Source organism: Rhagoletis zephyria, unplaced genomic scaffold (assembly GCF_001687245.7).
Source record: "Rhagoletis zephyria isolate East Lansing unplaced genomic scaffold, Rhagoletis_zephyria_1.1 Rzeph_scaffold_00018, whole genome shotgun sequence".
NCBI lineage: Eukaryota > Metazoa > Arthropoda > Insecta > Diptera > Tephritidae > Rhagoletis > Rhagoletis zephyria.
The window spans coordinates 769,527-789,468 of record NW_016157102.1 but is presented as its reverse complement, the minus strand read 5'-3'; the positions used below and the strand labels follow the sequence as shown (position 1 = coordinate 789,468).

The window sequence follows — 19,942 nt, the reverse complement described above, 5'->3', positions numbered from 1 at the left end:
TATAATTTTCTTTTAATAAAATCACGATTTGACAAATACTTAAATTTATTTATCTAATAATAATACAGCACACAACCCTGAAATCTAAGAAAAAGTCTGAGGAAGGCCATTAAATAGCAGCACACAACCCCGTGCCTTCCTCAGGAGTGAATATAACTACAACAACAACGACTACTACAACAACAACCCAAAAAGGTTGGTTACTGTCTATACTGTGCTTTGTTTTCTTGCTGGTTCAATAAAAATGAACTGTCATGTCATGTTGATGCTGCTTCTTTCTGCTGCTACAGAGAACGTCAATTTATACTTTACGTTCTCTGTCTATACTTTACGTTCTCTGATTACATCGATAGATGGCGCAACAACAAATTTTTTGCATTGTGGAGTTCGTGCTAGAATATCACACATAGATGTCGCGTACACTGTTTTCAACGAAGTTGTGTGGACAATTCAACTACCGGAAACAGTACCGTTACTAAAATTTAGGGTCGGATATGCAGTGTTTTAATGGTGCAGTCAGAGCAGAGAACGTTTATAAATGCGCCTTCTCATTTATAAACATTCTCTGACAAAATTGATTTATTGGCGTTCATTGTGGCATACCTTTGCGCCTGGCGCTTTGCTGGCAAAGTTATGTCACGCAAATCTACAAAGTTTTATCTGACATCAGCTTTAAATGTCAAATATATCTCAAAATATAGCTTTACTTCTTTTCATAATAGCAAGTGATTAAAAAATACGCTGCAAAACTTAAATAAAAATTGTTTTCTCTGAAGTGTCCAGTTTAATGGACAAATCCATTGAAAGGGCCAAACCTCCAAACACATTTTAAATAGGGCGCGAAACCAGCATTTAACACTTCCACGTGCAACGTCTCACATAATCGTGTTACTTACAAACATACATACATGCATACTTATGTATGTAGGTATGTATGGACATAATTAGGTAGTTGCATACTCCTTTACATTGCACAAGGAGTTGGCGTGCGCGCCCAATTAGAAAATTAATTTACTACTGCTGTGAAAAGTGAAATTAATTATTTGCGGATATCTGAGTATTTACTGAGTATGTCTACAACAATGAAAATAGTATTTGCTTCAATACAATTATTGACAGGTTAATAGATATTATGTATGTTGGGAAACATGTTGTTCGCCCAAGACGGAAGCTGTGTAAATACGAGTGATATATACAACAGGTACAATATAAAGACCTTATACAGCAGAAGGCAAATAGCGGATCTATCCTTTTTTTATAAGGTCGTAAATGGGTTGATAGATTCCCCAGAAATACTGGAGCAGTTCAGGTTCATCGGCTCTAGAGCTGATCTTCGATCGAGACGACTGCTAGATGTTACGCAATCTAACCGGAACTATATCGCCTATGGACCGTACAACAGAATAGCAAGCTTAGTCAACCGACATGCACCAAGTGTTAATTTCTTTGGAGGTTCTCACGCTGGTCTCATTCGTGTTCTAAAATCAGTTCTTTGAGTTATACATATGTACTCATTCGACATCTATTTATAATTTTTGCAATTGATAATTATTGTTAACTATTTACGTTTTTAAATTGGTACAAAATTTTACTTTTTTATTATGTGTAAAGCCGATTGGCGTTTAAATAAATAAATAAATAAATAAATAAATAAATATACATACATCATTATTTTCAGTTTAATAAATTTAGATTTTGAGCAACTAAGAATTCAGTTTCAATTCCTCGATACTCAAATAACTAGACATTTTTTTGTATTTGTTTTAGAATATAACACCGAACAGTCTTTGTATGGAAGAAAATGCATAATACCGCCAGCAAAAAAAAAAAACAAAAATCTTATGTTAAGTCCTAGCTACTTCGAATGTGAACTTTATCATGAAATTTTTACGGAGCTTTGTTAATTTTTCTGTATTTCTATAAAAAAATATCTAAAATTGAATAAAAAAATAAATAGTTTGTTAAAATTTGTCAATTAGTGGCATGCTTATAATTTTGACACGAGGTGTATATCTGAAAATATTATAAATATATACATTATAAATATATACATACGAAGGAGTCTACGTGTAATTCTAAGCCAACTTGCCGAAGAAACCGAAGAAAATTTGAAAATGTTTCATGTCTGGTGAAAGTTTTAAGAAGAAGATAAGTGCAGAAATTGATTCCTTTTACCAAAAAATCCCTTATAGCCTGTTTTTATATCAAATTTAAGCACATCTTTACGACACTTCATACACCAGTATGCTTATTTTCGCAACTTGGCAAACTCAAAATTGATTTAAGACCCATAGTTTCTTCGGAAAATTTGATTAGAATATATGTACATGTAGACAGACTTCTTTTGTGCTATACGCGCATAGTCGAAAAAATCACTTTCACAGCGCATTTTTTTTTCGATGTGAATTTTTAAGTTTTCACTTCACATCACGATAGCTCAGAACGGGAATAGACCCCCAGTTATTGTTAAATGTATGAAAATGCCAGATCAAATTACACATGCATTTCTATTTAGCTGACAATCGCTGCATTCATGTTTATATGTAAATTTGTAGGTAGCCCCATTTGTTATGATGTGGATAACTTGGAGTAGCACTTGGACCCGTTCGCGACACGAAGATGCGAAATTGCAGTTATTAGTCGAAGTTCATATTTTTCACACAAAATAACTTCATAACATTCTGGAAATTCTAAATCGTTACGTAATGGGAATTTTATGCACCGCGCTGATGTTGCACATTTTAGCTCGTTGAGTGTGGCTGCTGATGGTTTTACTCACAGCTGTTATGGAGCTTTTTCCACATACGTATACATACATTTATTAAAGTGGCTTAGAAGGAGTGGAAGCATTAATATAATTATTCACAGTTTGTGTGTTTGTTTAAAACGTATGTATGTACATACATATATATTTGAATATATCATATATAAATATAATATAAAAGTAGCGAATATCACTCAAGGTGATAGTAATTATGATCGCATAACTAAAAAAACTGAAAATGAACAAAAAATTTTGATCAACGATTTACACGTATTTTAGATTTAAAAACACACAAAAATACGACATACTTATGTACCGCACTATTTTGGACACACATGCATATTTACATCATACATACATTTGTATTTATTTCTTCCTTTTATAAAAAAAAGAAAGCATCCAAAGCCTGCACCCCATTGTGTGCCACTTTAATCCGAACTAAAACTCCCTTTATTTCCGCTGAACCGTATGCCCCCCGGTGTCACTGTAAAGTATTTCGTTGGAAGCAAGTTGAGCCTAAGCTCGATTGTACGATTTCTGTTCTGATGCAGTTAGTCTCAAGTCGTAACTACTTGGAACTAACCTCAGTTAGTCAACATATTGGTTTCTTCAAGCACCATTATTGTCAAAACGGCTTTGCCATGCTGTTTGCCGCGACTGTGCCGAATGACTGCCATTTCTCTGGCGACTTTGTTTTATGCGGAATCAGGTTCTCTGGAGTCGGATTTACTTCAAATAAAGAGTTAAGGAGATAACTCATTTCTCCTCAGAGTTCGGGTATGAAAATAGAATATGTTCTACATCTTCCGCACTATTTTGGCCGCAGGTTTACAATGTTCGGCATCATCTAATTTGTAGCGGAAGTAGTACGCTCTAAAGAAAGGAGGCATGCGCACTTAGTTGTTGAGTGATATTTTAAAGTCTGCTTCGCCATATTTTCTTGTCAATCAGTTTTCTATGTTTGGTATAAGTCTGTGCGTTCATCGACCACGATTCGCGTGATCCCGTCGGTATTTTCACTGTTATATTGTGCGACGTCTTGTCTACGCGTTCCAGGACTTTGTATGGGAATCACCACGGCTCGCAGTCATCGTTTCATTGACCAAGGGTTCAATCGAATCCAGTTATGAGATGACCAGCGCAAAGTCTGTACACTGATCGCGGGTTTCCTTAATATATAATGTCGTGTCAGATGCAGTTGCCCAAACCTCTGAGCCGTAGAGAATAACGGACTTCAGAAAACCAGCCAGTAGAGAGTGCTCCTTGATTGATCACTGCTTTTCCCAGTTCAGATGGTGTTTAAAGATGAGCGGCGATACAAATTGTATGCCTCGGTACTTGAGTGAGGGTTTCGACTGCACAGTGAATCCTCTAGCTTGTGCTTCTGTTTGCTTTATGATTTTCCGCTTGCCTATTAGTAGAAGCTCTGCCTTCTTCTCGGCCAGCACGAGGCACATTGAGGTTGGCCAATCGATGATGGTAGCAACTGTTACTTCCACACATCGTTCCAACTCAGATAAATGTTTGGCAAGAACTTCCACCACAATGTCTCTGCGAACACTATTCTCGTCGCTTCCAAAAGAGTTGTCTCAGTACCAATCCCTGTAACTGTGCGTTCTACCAGACCAGTTTGGTTTTCGCCCAGCAGAATCCTATTTGGGAGTCGTTGGCGATCAGCCATGTCAAATACGCTGGGCCGTTAAACTTTCGAAGCGCTGAAGTTTGCCAATTCGCTGTGTTGAATTCACGTTTTACATCCAGTGTAAACAATTAGGCAATGCTCGATGGTGCCGCCCTTCCACCGTTTTCCTTCTATTGGCTTCGCTTCTATTTACTTATGTTCTTAACGAAGTTTGTTGTATCGATTGTGGAACATCCTTTACAGAATCCGAAGTAGAGCCTTCTAAACATACACGTATGTACATACATATGTATATGTACAGCAGCGTTCAACAGTAAATGATTCTAACCGTTTGGTGCATCCACGAAGGATATAGTTTGAAATGAAAATTTTCAAACACTGCCGAAAATGGGATTCCGTTGATGCCTGACATCCTGTAGGTGCATGCCCATCAAAATTACCCCTAATTATGTGCTCCATGTTAAGTTTTGAAACGAATCCGCCAAAAAAAACCCGCAACCATCTTTTCTGCCACGTTTTTCTGTCCACGAGCGTTTTTTTATTTTTTGTGTTCCTTGTTGCTCCCGCTCGCTCTTGGTATTCGATGGGGATGCGTTCGCTGCGATTTGTTCAGTGTCTGGTACGTTTAAGCGACTATGTAATTACGCATCACTTTTCTTTCCTCTTACACTCTTGTATTATTATAATTTTTTGTTATTTTGCAATGTTGTCCATTTTGAATTTGTTAGCTTTGTTGTTATTCCTGAGCTGCGTAACTGAACTTGACCCACAATGTGTGAGAAAGTTTTTGTTAGAAAATAGCGTGCGTGTTCATGTTGCTATTGTACTTTTTTTTCGTGAACTTGTTCATGTTTGGATGCAACATTTTTTGTTTTTGTTTTGTGAATCTTATATCGATACATATACATATGTACATACATTAGACTGCATCACCAAAAAAAGTTGAGGTTTTTCCGCAGGAATTACAAAATTTATTATATTTAAAGACGTCCACCAAAATATTTAGGAAAAATATTAAGATTTATTACTATTGCGTTAAAATGATTTTTAAATATTTTTATGCAGATTTTTTAAGCTTAATCAGTTTTGTCATCTGAGGGGATTTCTTTCAAAAAAATCTTTAAGAAACTATTTTTATTCATAAAAAACTCCATTTTTGGAGGTATTTTCAAATCGGTCCAGCTCACATAAATCTTAATATTTTTCCGACATATTTTGGTGGAAGTCTTAAAATATAACAGATTTTATAATTGCAATGGAAAAACAGTACCGATTTTCTTTTGTATGGGGCGTGATGCAGTCTAATGTAGCACGTATACGTATGTATGTATAAATGTATGTTAATGCAGGATTGCGTGTCTCCTCTTAATTTGCCATATTATCGCGGACTTGAAGAACAATGGAGTAAAAGTTTAATTTGATTTAAATTATATGGCTTCTAAAAGCCAAAATTTGATTTTTTATTTGTCGTTTATATTTAGTAAAGAATATCAAGTTAAAAAAAAAATTACTACGTGGGAAGAAGAAGGGTAGCCGGTTAGACATCCAAAGGAGTTAGGAATCCAGGTAGTGGTTTTGTCCATTAAAATTCAATTCAAATCAATGCTATCGAGAATATTGATCGCCATGACTACCTTACGCATTGGAATGCATTCTTCAATAGTCGATAGATATTACATTTTATTTTTTACGTTTAAGGAAATAAAATAAGAATAGATCGATCCTCCAAGAAAATTTCGAAAAGAGCTTGAAATACACACGAAGCAAAACCTAGCGTAGGTTGCAGGTAGGATCGACTACATTTTTTAAATAAAAAAAAAACACTTTAAAAATCAAATAGGTTTTGAAAAGAGGATTTACAGGCCTTGAAAATGATGTGCAAAGCTTTAATGGAAAATGTATTTTGGAACGAATTTCCAGCGTTGTGCCATCTTCAGTGGTGGAATTGTTTATTCGAATTCGAGCCGAACCCTGTCGGAAACACCAACCGCGAAGGTCAAAAATTGGAAAAGTGGAAGATCGGCCTAGCTCGGCAAACGGTTCGAAAACACTCCATCTCAGAAAATAGCCCAAGAAAGCCCTTATTTAGAATTTGGCCCTACCTCACAATTTGTTTCAAACCCCGCCGAGGTAGGGCGTTTATGAATTGGGTCTTCTTGAAAAATTTTCTAAGATACGGCGTTTCCAAACCGGCTGGAGATATAGGTCGATATTCCACTCACCCGTCGGTATGTACTGCATTTTCAGATCTTTTGCAAAGTGTGGCTAAATAATTCTTTTATATCTATGTACTTGAAATTAATGTGTTCAAAGGCTCTTTAGCAAACAAAGGGGTATCCCGCAGTTTTATTATAATCATAGCAGCCCTTATAATTTTTCGCGTAAACCATGGCTTCTCCGACCACTGTGCGGCGGCCAGAGTCCAGCGGATCGGTGCAGACTAGCAGCATACTTAAATTGGAATGTCGCTGCAACTGTTGGATTCAGCTATGAAGAGGGTATCGGCAAATGTAACACGTGGGAGCAGTGTTTCTTTCCCCTGTTGCGACTGTACTCTAGCCTGAGGTGAAGTGCCAAGTCCGCGTCAGTGCAGTGCGCTAACAAGATCGAATCAGCCTCCAGACTCGCTGTTTACCATTGCTGTCAGTGCGATGAAATTCACGGACCGCAGTATAACTAGGCGCTGTTCTTGCGACTACTCAATCGCCCGATTCTAAAACCCGGAAGGAGTGCTTGTTGAACAGAGAGTGCCAAACTCTCCCCTTGATCTTGCAATCGGGTCTGGTGGTATGGTGCTCGTTATACCAGATGCGCGGCGTGATCAGTGGAAAGTAGGAGTGTCCGCACGACCACGACGCTTACCGGTAAGGAAAGGATGTGTTTCCGAGCGGCCCGCGAGTTGTGTTTGTGGCAGGGCCGGCGGTCTAGTTCACGACTAGTTTTAGAGCTGCGCTGCGTTTGTTTTTCATATTGATGAGGTCTCATCTTCTTCGGCATACATACATCCGCAAACAAATTTATAAACTTAACTAGCCTACTGATCACATACATACCTCTATGTATAGCAAATAGCAACAACACGCTTATGCCAATTCTCCGGAAATGCATATCAAAAAGTTTTTGGGTCAACGCAATCAACAAATCAACGCATACAAGAGAATCGTGCAACACGAGCATACAAAATTTATTTATTCTGCAGCACACCAAGAAATGGGTGAAGAATTTATTTATTCAATATGTTCAAGCAAAGAAATACTAAATTGCAAACTAATCGACAAATCAACAAAGTCCAGCGTAAATCAAAATGTGAAACGGAAAAAACCTTGAGTTTCCGCTTGACTTTTTGCATGGAAATTGCAATACATATTTGAACTTTGCGCATGCGCACCTACTTACGAGTTCGAACTTGATTACATCCACACGCACATACATACATATGCAGGTACTTACATATGGACACACATGAATTGTGAGCGAAATATAAAATCAGCAATCCCTTTAAAGTTGTGGGCTAATCACTTGTGAAGCTCCTATTCGTGGAGCTCGTTTTTCCATGCATGCATTTATAGCTAAGCGTGCGCGCCTGCTTTCCGATGACGCTTATGTATCTCCATTGCGTCCGCAACAATGTGGCGCTGTGTGGCGATGCAACGCTGCTCTACAATTTACAATTGATTGCTGTCATTAAAGATGAAAAATTCTTCAAATGTCTGACAGAGGTAAAGGCGTTACTGGCCCACAAAGCACACAAAGCATGTTTACACACTGAAGACAACAAAAAAAAAAACAAGTAAATATGCAAACATATGTATGTATGTATGTATCTACAGGTTTTCTGCATAAAAAAAAAACACCTCTATAAATATATATAAAGATCAGCAAGATCAACAAAAAAAAGCAAAAAAAACTGAATAAATACCAGTAAGGTAGGATTTCTGCTTCTCATTCTTGTTTGCTTGAAACCCCCCATTTGCCCCTTTCCTAGTGCTTTTCCATTCACTTATGTACATAAATATGTATGTATTTGCAAACATCCGTGCACGGTGCACCACACCTAAGCGACCATTTTGTCTGATGAGCATTTTAAAAGTCTTATTGGCCTACACTCCTTATTTGGCTGTGATGATTTTGCGCTGGTGTGAAGGTGATAATTTTCGGTTACTTTAAATGTATGCAATTTTTCCAAGTTTTAACTTTTAAAGAAGTCATTACGAAAGCATAAACCACGTCATTATGGCATTGGCACAATGGCACAGGCTTGGAGGGGGAAGGAGTCAAAATATGTGCCACCACATTAAGGGCGATCTTGTTACAAAAAATTCAAATCTTTCACTATTAGCATTAGAGTGGTTCCCCAGTGTTAGTAAAACAACAACAAGCCATTCTGATATATACTTTTTACTACATATAGTGCTTGTCATAACTATACGACACCCACATATTGACAAGTTTTGACTATTTATTTTTTTGTTATTTAATTTTAATTATTTTTTTATATAAAAATATACTTAATTTTATAAAAAAATCATATAAGTAAAAAAATTTAAAAAATTACAAAGTTTCACCAAAATTCCACCAAAAATCTGTGAATTAAAATATTTGTTTGCATTATTTGTTACTTTACTGTGGGCCATTTCGGATCTGCCATTTTGCATTTTGTTATTTTGACACAGCAACATTGAAGCCCCATATTCATAAGTTTATATGAAATTTCTGCGTGCTAAATTGGGTAATTCATTTCAATAAAATTAAAAATTCTAAACCTCAGCCAAAAAAAAAAGAATATTTAAAACTTTTTTAAGTATAATAAAATTAAATTCGACTTTTCAAGCAGGGAGCAACCCTCTTCAAGCTATTTTCACACTGCAACCTTATTAACTTGTTTCTGACACCCGTAATTCAAATAAAGTTTGATTTAAAAAAATAGGTGGCAACCCTCCTTGTACAGTTTAGAAGAAAAGCCTTTTCTGAACCATGTCGATTGATACCCATATTTTAAATAATTCTTTTAAATTAATTAATTTAATTTTAAACAAGTGGCAACCCTTGTAAAATACCTCAATAATATTCTAAGAGCCGGTTGCTCAAAGCCTGGTTGACACTAATCATCGGTTAACATCGTTATCGACGTTTTCGACTCCATGCATATAACACGGTGTCGGTAACGTCGATAACGATGTTTAACCGGGGATTAGTGTCAACCAGGCTTTGAGCAACCGGCTCTAAATGTTCAAAACAAGGGCTTCTTAACAATCTTTCATATGACATCCATATTTTAATTTTTCATGTATTTAATTTGGGAATAATTAATTTTCAAACTTCAACCTTTTTAAGCCTCATTCGTCTGAAACCCACATTGTAATACAAATTTCAGATAAATAACTCTCTTAATTCAAATTGAATTAGATTTTTTAAACAGGTGGCATCTCTCCTCCATGGGTATGGAATTGATTTTATACATATATCTCCATACCGAGTTCCAGTGTGGTGGAGCCACAAATACTTTTGTATGGCACGTGCCACGCCCCCTTGTCAAGTCGAGATGACAGCTATCCAATGTTTTAATTGTTTGGTTAATGACAACAGTGTGCAAAATTTCATGATGATCGGTTGAGTAGTTAAAGCGTGAAAGCGTAACCAACAAACAAACTCACTTTCGCATTTTTCAATTTGTGTAGCAAAAGTAAAAACATTTAATTTTCAAAGCTTTACTTTGAGTTCGAGGGTTTTCTTCATTTTACCCAAAAAGAGTTGCGCAAATTATGAAAAAGTAAATTTTATTAAATTTTTTTTTGTAATAAAATATTGTACCTACTTAAGTGCATATATGTATATGTTGAAATATTTCAATCCCATTTTCAATGAAAGTCACATTTTGGTAGGCTGAGAGCTATTTTGTACCAATTGTGGTCGGGAAAAAATTTTTGAGTGGCAACACTAGTAGGTACACACGATAAATCATATAACTTCAAATACAAATACCAAAAGAAAAATGTCAAAAAGGAGGACATTTAGGAGGACACTTTAGAAAGGAGAACAAGGCTTAAAAAGGAGGACTGTCCTTTCTAAAGGAGGACGGTTGGTCACCTTATATTTATACACTGCGTAATCGACACTTGCCCGTAAAATCTACACGGGGAAAAGAATAAGCCAAGAATAAGAATAATATTTGGGTCCAACGATATTATAAAATATTATTTTTCTGTTTAAAATTTTAATCGCTAACATGCAAAAACCGAAACGAGCTGGTCGACAAAATCATGTTATTTTTTTCTTAGTATAGTAAAGATTTGACTGGAATTTACGGCGAAAATTTCAAAGTGGGTAAGGAAGAAAATGACTGATGAACTTGGAAGCTTTACTGGACATTTGTTGGATAAATTTTTACTAGTATCTAACTATTTGCCAGTAAGAAAAAAAGCTAATGGCAGGATGCTGGGTGCAATTTACACTAACAAAAGAGTTGTTTGTGGGGATACATATATGTTATAGATACGAAACACTATTTTTAAATGGCCAAAAGCCATTCTCATGTCCGAAACTAAACTTCAAATCATGAAAGTGAAAAATTGAAAACCTCCGCTGCAATGAGCTGAAACGTACCTATTAAAATAATTGTTTGCACGATACATTTTAAACTTTTCACTCAAAGGAAAACAGTAAAATATCCGAATATTCGTTATTTGGAAGACGCACGTTTTTCATTCTTCTTACGTCAATTGTCAAATTTTCACAAACTCACCCGAAAAAAGTTTACGCGATCTCTGGCTAGTGAGTCACAAATTATTCTCTCAAAATGGCTCTCAACAGTCCGAAAACTTAACAAAAGAAACACGAAATGGACAGTGGGAGAGCAAAAAATAAACGGCATGAATTTAATAAGAAAGTTGTGACAAAATACCTATGTGCATTCAAAATTTTTTTCGATCAAAATAGGATGTAGTGAAAACTAGCCTTTACTGTCAAAATTCGACAATTTTTCTATTTTTTTAAGACCCTTAGACCCGTTTTCTAACTAAGGATGTCGTTTCGATAACTGTGCGTTTAGAGGGATCGATAAATTTCGATAACTAAAAAATTCATAGATATCGATATTAAATGACAACTCGATAAACTTAAGATACCTTTATCGATTTCGATAACTCGTTTAAATTTGATAGCTTATTTTGAAAGTTCCAAAAACTTCGATTCGATAAATCCACAAGTTTCAGCAAATCACTAAATATCGATAATTCGATAAGTTCAAAGGACTCGGTGCATTAGATAAATTTCCATAACTTAATAAATTTCATTAACTTGACAAATTTCGATAAACCCATAATTTTTTATAGCTCGATAACTGTGCGTAAACTTCGAAAACTAATTTTCTGTGTCTATAAATTTCGCCATCTCAATTAACACGGATCAATTTGAATAATTTGATACGTTGAGATAACTCAATAAAAATGGATAGCTCGATCAATTTCGATGAGTATAAACTACGATGATTCGATAAATTTCGGTAACTTGATAACCTTCGATAACTAAATTTTTTATGACAGAATTAATAAATATTCCTATCGAAAAAACTTAACCTTTCAGTAACTTTAACACTTTCTTACACATTCAGTAACTCTAAATCTTATGTATTTCTCATTGTTTTCATTTTCGTCTTTAGCTTTAATTTTGCCTTCACTTTTTCTGAATTCACTCTATCTGAATACGAAAAAGAATCTGCGAATTTCAGAAAAAAAGTGTATTAAAAATAATTTTCGTATGAGGATATTTAATAGAAACTTGTAAAGAAAACAAACTCCCGGTAACGTTTGCATGACTCCTGCTCGCGTTCACAACTAACTTAAAGTTATTTTTGTCATAGCTAATCAAAAGTTAGTTATTTATCGAACTCCCGCAAAAAAGCTAACTAGAAGTTGGTTATTCTAATCAATTGATAATTTTTTTTCCGCAGGGTATACACAAACGACGATTTTGGCCGTAATTTTCAACCAATGTTGCAGCCATAAAAACTCTCCCCATCTATAGAAAAATAACTTTAAAATGGTGTTCTTGGTTTTTAAATCTTAAATCGGTTCGGTAGAATCGCCAAAAAAAAAAAACGGAGACAAAATTTATGTTAGCGTATTAATATATATACATAGATATGTACAAATACAAATGGACACACATGTGTACAAACATACATACATAGAAGCCATATACATACTTTGTTTGTTCTATATTTAGAAATGATAAGGAGAATCTATTTAGTATTCACCTGACCATAACTGTATATGGATGAACTTATATACATATACATATAGATACATATATATATATGTGTATATATGTTGAAAATATTTTATATGTTCGACAATGTTCGATATTCGTTGGTATGTATTTAAGCTGCTGCATGCATACCTAAACTTGTAGTGAGTGTTGGTGTAGCGAATACCTACTGTACGTGTTATCCGCTGTGCGACTGGCGGTGGTGATAACATCCGCCGAAATAGCTCAGTTGGGAGAGCGTTAGACTGAAGATCTAAAGGTCCCCGGTTCAATCCCGGGTTTCGGCAAAAATTTATTTTACATATTTTTTTTTAAATTATTATTATTTTCTTTAGTTTTATTTTATTTCTTCCCTCTTTGCACATATTTATGCACATAATATGTGCTACATATGTATGTGTATAAAATAAAGTAAAATTTTTTTTTTATTATTTATAACTTTGGCAAAAATGAATTAATATTATGAGTGGCTCTACATATTTCATAACGGTCCGGTTGTTGTAGTTTTTTTAGTCGCAAAGTTTCTCAAAGGGTTGTTTCGTTTCCATTTTAAATATTTGTTTTGCATATGTACATTAATTTATGTATTTTCATAAACATATTTCATAAATATTCAAAAGTGTCTGGTTCTCCAAAATTTTTCCCGGTTTCAATAAAAGGTACGTAGCTATTTATGTATATAGAAAATGTGCTTGAACAAGGTGCATCCTGTTGACGGACAAGAACTGCAACTACTCGCAGCTACTGAATGTGGCCAAAAAAGCATTTGGTTTCTTGCGCTGACGTATTTTCGCCTGCGGTGATTAGCACTTTTACGGTACATGGGTGAAAAGCATTCGACTAAAACGCTAAAACGTGAGTAGTACACGCGCACATACATAAACAATATTAATGAATACAAAAATATAAGAATGTTTTTATGTATTTTTAAGATTTGGCAATAGATAGCCAAATTAGTGATACAAACAAAACAAACGAGGCTACTGGGAAGGCGTTTTAGGGCAGTTAAAGAGCGTGCATTTTTATCGCGATGTAAATTGAAATTTATTATTTATTATCCTTCTATTTATACATACATACCAACTGTAAATAACTTCTCATAAAGCTTTTACATCTAACTATATATGTACATATATAGAAATGAAATGTTCATATTTGGAACATATGTATGTATGTCAGCACCTTGAAGGGGAATATTCCGACTAAAAATTGTATCGCTAGGTGGCGCTGGGGTCGGGATATTCCTAAAAATTTAATTAAGTTGCAGATTAGGCTCATATTTAGAACATTTCTTAGCCAATTGAAAAGGAATATTTGCAATAAAAAATTACACGATAGGAGGCACTGGGGTCGGGATATTCCTAACGTTCTTATACAGTGGGAGAATGATTTATATCTACACATTGACATACGTTACAATAAAATGTTGAACCTCCTTTTCTGAGGGCATCCACTTTCCTGGGTAAATAAAATTTGGCACAGATGCATAATTTGTAAATACCCTACTTATGGCGAAAACTGGGAGCTATTGGAAAAGGGGGGCGTGGCACCTTCCATCTTGCATCTATATATGTAGATAGGCAAGCATCAATCGACTGGAAACCAATTTATCCTAGATTTCTAAATCGCATTGAGCGTCTGTTACTTTCTTTTTAATTTTTGGGAGCGAGTAAAATTTTTTGTGAAAATTTTGAAGAACTTTTTTAATTTTGCACAAAGTTTGAAATTTTAATTTTTCATTATAGATTTTTCTATTTTCGTACATACCTATATCTATACATAAAATGGTAGCTGTTTTTGTTTTTCGGACTAAACTAACTGACCACTGGATAGAGGTCAGACAAATTGTCGGAGGTTATACCTTGCACATGTGGTCCTATTATAGACTAACTACTAGAAAACTCGCTTGGTGGCACGGAAGTTGAGTCATTTATTGGCCGATTTCGTTCAAAATCGCAATATGAGCCACCTGTACGATGAATTCGTTTGCTAAAAAAGAACCCGCTGGGTGGCGCTGGAGTCGAGTCAAGAGATCACACGACACATTTAGCCAATGTACGGGAAATCTTTTCATCCTGTGGGGCAGCGATAATTCTTGGCCCTTCTATAACAGATTTCCATATAAGGACTTTTATTGGCTTACGAATCGGACCAATGTTGTAGTTGCAGATCTCGCTTGTCAGAGATTTCACTGGTGGAAAATAAGACCATCGGCATCAAAGGGCTACCAGTTTTGGCCTATGTATGAGGAGGATTCTGTTCTTCAGTCGTTTCAATTTGTTTTTACTTTACACACCGTTTTTTCTTTTAAACGCTATTTTTGTATTGGCCCACGCAAAAGTTTTTTTAATAGGCGCCGCGAAGCAAGCGGACATTGGCTAGTATGTATGTATATAAAAATGTATACATATACATACATACATATGGACATATATGCCTATGCACATAGGAACTTCATGCTCGGACCTATAACCCCGCTATGACAAGTTGTAATGAGTAAATGAATGATTGCTTTATTCGGGATATTAGTTGGTAGCTGAGTTCTAAACTTATTACAACTCAGTGTATTTTCAATAAAAAGTTTGTTTTGCCGAAACCCGGGATTGAACCGGGGACCTTTAGATCTTCAGTCTAACGCTCTCCCAACTGAGCTATTTCGGCCCACGAAGCTACCCAAACAATTCACCGAATTATCGCTTGAGCATATAAAATAGTGAGTAACCCGAAAGTCAATAGTGGAAAATGAAAAAATTACAAAATAACTAATTTGATTAAATGAGTACTAAATGTCTTTAAAATATCAACGTTTTAAAATAAGTATTGATAATACTGAAAAAAAAAATCGGTTGCCGAAACCCGGGATTGAACCGGGGACCTTTAGATCTTCAGTCTAACGCTCTCCCAACTGAGCTATTTCGGCGGCTAACGAAATATGTTTAAGAAACAATTATACATATTCACATAAATAAGTATATAACTATTATCGGCGAAAATAATTTTTCCAAAAGTTTTACAGAGGATAATTTTATTTTTCACACACCAAGAAAAAAGTAAACCGTACCATATTTGGCGCCGAATGATCATTTCTTTACTTTAAACCGGAGTTGTGCACTTACACAAATTTTAAATTTTTTTACACTTATATTGTAAATAATTGTAAAATATTTAGTAACAATTGTAAAATATTGTAAACAATTGTATGTTGATTGTAAATTATTTACATTGTTTACAATTATTTACAATACATAATTTACAAGTAAAGAATTATTGTAAATAATGTATATATTTTACAGGCACAATCCTGGCTGAAGCACGTTGGTGCTCGCACCGAGACAATATTTACCAATAGTTACATTGTTTACAATTATTTACAATAATTTAGAATTAACTGTAATTGTTTACAATTCTTTACAAATGTATATTATTTACACCAAAAATATCGCCCTGGAAATATTTACCATAGGTTTGGTCGTCGAGCAAAAAATTTGTACGAATTTGTACGAATTATCACGATTTTTGCCCAAATCGCGTTCGTGCAGACCAAAAAATTATCCAACACTCAAAAATTGTGAGAGCAAAGTGACAGTTCTCTTGGAGAGAAGTTGCAAATTCTTGCTGGAAAAAATTTTGCCAGCAAGAATTTGCAAACACGAAAAACATGTGGTTGTGGCGCATGGTTGCATTTTTGTCTACAATAATTTGAATAAATTAGTTCGTTAAATTTAAAAATTTATAAACACGAGCGATTTTTTTATGAAAAAAGGAAGTAAATAATTGTTGATATAATTAATTTAGTTAATTCCAATGATTTGAACTTAATTCGGCTGAAAAAAATGGTATTCGCAATCGGAATGCAATTGCAACCAGAGTCGATTTAAGAAACCCGACAGCTAGTACGATGAAGAAATTGAAATGTATGTTAAAGAAAGTCAGAACAACAAGAAATATACATGTATATCCTGTTTTTGGCCATCCGAAAGAATTTTAAAAATTCTATAAAAATTTTTTATGTTTGAAATGCAACCGTGGACGCCAGCTGGCAGCGAAACTTGCAAATTCCTGCAAATTTGCGTTCGTGCAGAAATTTGCAAGTTTCTCAACATGAGAGAGAATTTGAGAGAATTTTTTCTTACTCTCTGATATTTTGAGTGTTGGATAATTCCTGCTGGATTTTCGACGAACAAACCTATTATTTACAAGTAAATAATTGTAAATATTTTACAGGCACAGCGCTGTTTTAAACTGATTTTGGTTCGGGGATTTTTTTTTTCATTCGAATACACTTTCGTTCTGTACTTCACAGATGCTTTTTTATAGTTCGGAAACACAAAAAATAAAGTAAAAATCAATTTTAGTAGAAACTATTTATTATCATTTTAATTTGTTTCGACGGACTGCAATTAAACCACGGAACCTCCTGGAACTTAGGGCCGTTCGTCTAAAATTCCGCAAGAACTTTCCAGCATTAAAACTTCTGAGAATTTTTATGTATTCCCTCTCGAGAAGAGATAATTGCAAATTTTTACGCGATCGTCAAATTTGAGGGACTTCAAAAGTTTCACTGCCAGCGACAACAGGTTCGTGCAAAAGATTCCGGTTGTACTAGAAATGCAGTCCAGTGTTTAATATGCAGACATACTTATAACCCGCGGCGGAAAACCCGCAACTTTTTTTTGGTGATGGAGTTTAATATACATGCATATATTCCTAAGCATCTTAATACTAATTTGTTAATCTTTTTTAGTGCAAAGAAAGTGGAAAGACATTCTGTATGTATGCACATACATATACTTATGCTGTTCTAGGACCCATTTGTCGGCTGCTAGAAAACTGTCTACAACAAGGTACGTAAATACTTCTACGTTTGCGTGCAGCATGCGCATTTTTGGCTTCTGTGGCTTCTGTGGCACCGACCGTCAACCGCCGACGGATTTTTTCCCATTTGACGATTTCATGTTCACCACAAAGCCGCACGCAAAACACGCAATGAGCGGTATGATGAAAAAACTTAATAATAACCGAAAAGAAATGAAGAGGTAAAAAAATACATTCGGCGCAAAAAATTTTACTAAGTAAGAAAGAAGCAGCATAAAAATAGACATTTAAAACAAAGAAATTAATGAATACAAAAAATATTACGAATTTCTTCGACACAGCACAACTTCCTGCCTGCCCGCAGGGTGTGCGCTCTGCGCAAGGTTGGTGGCTGCTTCGTTAGCTTGTGGCATGCAAAGGCCGTTCAGTTGGCCAGCGGTACGGATACAACCAAGGTAAGAGCCAACCGCCGTCGTTGTGCGCGTGTTGCGTCTGTTAGCTGCTTTGTGCCCGGGTGCGCCACTGGCCATTGCTGGCCGCTAAGCTGAGCCGAGCGGAGGCCCGTCTGATGGACGATGGCAGGAAAAGCTACTTTTATTGTATATACATTTATTGTAGCAAGTAGTTGTTGTTCTTAGACGTATGTAGGCATGCCGTCGCGACGACTGTTATTTCTTACCAAGTTTGTTGCTTTGTTTTTTTTTTCATCAAGTTCTTTCGATTTTGGTGCCTTTTAACTTGGCGCTCGGTAATAATTTCATAATTATGGGGTTTCAGCCGCGCCAAATGAATCTGATTCGAACAACAACAAAAATAACCGCAACAAGTTGAATAGCAACGAATCTGTTTTAATAATAAATACATAAAAGAAAAACAACAACATAAAGTTGTAAATTTTTTTTGAATTATCTCTTCGGGCAGCTTTTACTTTTTCGGCCGCTCAGGGAGACTTTTTTTTTAAGTTTTTTTTTTTGAGAAATGCGAACTTGTGCTGGTTTCAATGTCGCTTTTGGGCGTGGCATTCTTGTGAAATGCTCCTCATCGTTCTTAGCTTGCATCCTTTTCATCCATTGCCTCGGCCACAGCTTGCCAGACGCCACAGACGACTTTTTAATGGCACAATTTTATTATAAAGAACTCCAGTGGGGACAGCGAGAGTTTTTTAATACTTGTTTTTTTTTTTTTTGTGATATTAAAGTAGAGGTGATAAGGATAGTTTCTGAAGATTACTTTAAAATAAATACATACATATGCATATACATATGTATGAACATATGTAAGCACAAACAATTTCAAAATCAGCATTTAACTACATACATACATACTATGTATATGAGAAGCTTTGTCCCAATCGAAATAGCAAACATTGTGCTTCAATTAAGAATGACATTTGATGTGCGCCGAATTAGCTCAGTTGGGAGAGCGTTAGACTGAAGATCTAAAGGTCCCCGGTTCAATCCCGGGTTTCGGCAAATTATTTTTAAATATTTAATTTTTGAATGAACTATTCATCGGAATGAAACTATCTTTCATTCCACTTTTCTCCTGGATTGGGCAGAGCATACTTAAATTCCAGTCGGCAGGAACGAGAGTTGATGCACGCAGCAAGCAACTCACCAAGTCTTCGCCGCGAAAGCCTCAGCTCCAGCAGCTTTGTCGTATGCAGCGAAATTGCCAGCCCCGATTAGAGCTTTGCGTTCATCTTCTCAATTGGTTTCTGCGCTGTTACTATTCTTGAAAGCTTCCGCGGGTCGCCTAAGTTTTTTCCATCGACCAGGATGTCAGCTTTTCGAATCAACGCCTCGCTACACTCGTAAGCTTGCTATATCGATCGACATAGCACGAGTTGTGCCCGATCACAGCGTAGTGCCGTCTACATCTGTTTATTTGCAACGGCGTGACTTTCACCGCAGTACAAGTTGTTGCTTCGGGCTGATGGAAGAGAAGGAAATGTATGTATCTTGGTGATAACAGATGGCGACCTGGCATTTTAAAGCTTCCAAATCACTTAATCGAGGAAGATAAGGTTTGTTTTGTGTTCCTTCCCAGTTTCGGAAATGAACTTACTCTGCAAGCTTCGTTTTGATGGATACCAGCAATATGATTATTCTTCTTTAAAGCTTGATTGGTTTGGCTTAAAGCGTGTTGATTGTAGGTACATAAATTGTCTGTTCTTCAAAGGATTCCGTTAGACAAAAATTGTAATAATAATGAGAATATTTCCATTTTGGAAAGCCTTAATTGATTTTTTTATAAACCAAAAGCGTTTAAAATGCACTATATACCTGATTGATTCATATAAGCCCACTTCTATTGACTGCATCTCAGTTAAAATTCAATAAATCATTTGGCGGCGGTGAGCGATTGATTGATGTCTTGCTACCATTTGATGATCCAAAACAGTGAGCTTTGCTCGCTCTAGCCAACCCAAGTGTGTCCATCGTCAGGCAGCTATG

At 35.7% G+C, this 19,942-nt stretch overlaps 4 non-coding genes across 4 annotated transcripts; 2 read left to right on the top strand and 2 right to left on the bottom strand.

The window, feature by feature from the left end:
* Positions 1-12,885: 12,885 nt before the first annotated feature.
* On the top strand, positions 12,886-12,958 carry TRNAF-GAA (transfer RNA phenylalanine (anticodon GAA)). The gene has a single exon. It is a non-coding gene; the product is annotated as a tRNA-Phe (tRNA).
* A 2,301-nt stretch (positions 12,959-15,259) lies between these two features.
* TRNAF-GAA (transfer RNA phenylalanine (anticodon GAA)) lies at positions 15,260-15,332 on the bottom strand. Its single transcript has one exon. It is a non-coding gene; the product is annotated as a tRNA-Phe (tRNA).
* Positions 15,333-15,518: 186 nt separating this feature from the next.
* Positions 15,519-15,591, bottom strand: TRNAF-GAA (transfer RNA phenylalanine (anticodon GAA)). The gene has a single exon. It is a non-coding gene; the product is annotated as a tRNA-Phe (tRNA).
* A 3,294-nt stretch (positions 15,592-18,885) lies between these two features.
* On the top strand, positions 18,886-18,958 carry TRNAF-GAA (transfer RNA phenylalanine (anticodon GAA)). Its single transcript has one exon. It is a non-coding gene; the product is annotated as a tRNA-Phe (tRNA).
* The last annotated feature ends 984 nt before the right edge of the window (positions 18,959-19,942 follow it).